We start from the raw sequence: 2,211 nt of genomic DNA, 5'->3' as shown, positions 1-2,211 counted from the left end.
ATACCTCCACTGTGACTCGAAGCAGCTTTATTTTGGCCTGTCTGTAACAGGCCATTGAGTTGGAAGAGACCACAAAGGCTATCTAGTCCAACCTCATTCTGCCATGCAGGAACTCTGAATCAAAGCATACCTGACAGATGGCCATCCAGCCTCGGTTTAAAGACCTACAAGGAGGGAGACTCCACCACTCTCTGAGGGAGTGTGTTCCACTGTTGAACAGCCCTTACTGTCAGGAAGTTCCTCCTAATGCTGAGGTGGAATCTCTTTTCCTATAGCTTGCATCCATTGTTCTGGGTCCTGATAATTTAATTAAACTAGACTTCAAGCTTCAAATTTTATTTTATTTTCCAGGAATCAAGAATATGATTGTGAGAAATGCATGCTTTGAGAGGAAACTCTGTTTGTTTGTTTTATTTATTTATTGCACTTACATCCCACCTTTCTCCCAAAATGGGATCCATTTTATTCCATTTAAGTGCTAAGCATCACATCTGCCAAATGCTGCCCACCTTCTCCACTGTCCCCCAAATCACAAGATACTTCTGATGCCTAGAACTGCAACTATTTCAAATATTGTCACCACTGAAAAAATCCTGAAGGAAACAAGTTTTAGAAAATTATTGTGATGAGGGATAATAGGGGTTCCTTGGAGCTATGGACATGATCTAAAGCAGAATCAATTTGACAAAAGTAGCTAAAAACGTTCATTTATTCCTGAGCCAATACAGTGGTATAATATCACATGTTTCCATAAATACTCCCTAATTTGAGGTGCATATCTGTGCATTCTAGGATGGATGAGGTAACCAAAGTATTTTCCTGTATTGTTTTTCCCCCATTGTATTCAAAAGACTGCAGGAAGAAGAAGCTTTAAAATAGTGTTCTGAGGACAGGTGCTACTCTGCAAGTTATTGGTTGGCAGTCCACATCAAGCTTCCAGGAAAGACAGAAGCAGTTATAGTCAATGAGCATAAATACAGAGCGCCCGCATTATAGGTGGGCACGCCATACGCAGCTTCCAGCATACACTGGAAGCTGCGCCGGAAATTTTTTTCTTATGACCCGGAAGAAGTAATGGAGTGTGTACCGCATGCACGAGTCCTGTTACTTCTAATGGGCCTCGAGCATACACATTTTCCCCTTACACAGGGGGGTCTGGAACAGATTCCTGCATAAGGGAAGGGCACACTGTATAGTGCCAGTCTCAAGTACATTGAGAGAGAGGGAATTCTGCCAGACCCCCACATCAAACAGCTTGAGAAGCACCGCTTAAAAGGGTCCCTTCATTCTGTCATTCACACTGGCTTATCCAGTTTCCTACTGATAGTCTTTAGTACTTGATTTTATTAATTGTGCCACTTGCTTGAGTATGTTAAATTTTAGTGCATTCAGCTAACCAACTCTGGCAAAACAGACATGATATAAGTCTCTGAAAAACCTTTGGACTATGTATAAATGTATTACAATATGCAATGTATTTTACAACACTGCAACTAGTTTTAGGTGGATTTATCTATAAAGATTTGTTTTTCACCCTGCCAGAAGAAAAGGATGGGGAGAAAAGGCTACAGGATGCTATACTTGTAAATCAAATGCACTTCAGAATAACTATCTAGCAGACATGTATCCCCCAGATTGTTTCAGCTGCTCACTCTCTTTAGAGCTGCTCTCATCTTTAGAGAAGCTGCTGACCAAATCTGTCCAAGTATACTTACCTAGCACTGCACAAACCAGAGGCCGACAGGGAAGGTTCTTGTCAGCAGCTTTCTTTCTGTGTCTCATAGGCTTCAAACAAATAATATATAAAATAGTCAGGTATTGTTGGACAGCATCAACACAGTACAGTATCTCAGCTGTTTTCCACAGAAATACAAACTCCCACACCTTCCCATCTTCTATCACAGAGGGATGCAGTACACAGAAACCAGATATCTTAATCCAGGGCCTGATGCACTCAATCCTCATACAACAAATTTTACGTTAGCTGAGATAAGAATTAGCTGAGATAAGAATTAGTAATTTGTGTTAAGATTTTATTAATTATAATGGTAATAAATGCTGGACTGCAGCAGGAAGAAGCTATAACAGTGTTCCATTTGCTGTGGAGGATCCCAAATCCAATAGACTCAAATCTCCCAAGCACATCATAGGCCATCCCTGCCTTCAGTGAAAGCTATATCTGTGAGACAAGGCTGGCAATTTTAAGTTTCA

This window comes from Sceloporus undulatus, chromosome 3, assembly GCF_019175285.1.
Source record: "Sceloporus undulatus isolate JIND9_A2432 ecotype Alabama chromosome 3, SceUnd_v1.1, whole genome shotgun sequence".
Classification (NCBI taxonomy): domain Eukaryota; kingdom Metazoa; phylum Chordata; class Lepidosauria; order Squamata; family Phrynosomatidae; genus Sceloporus; species Sceloporus undulatus.
Note: the sequence above shows the minus strand (reverse complement) of the source record.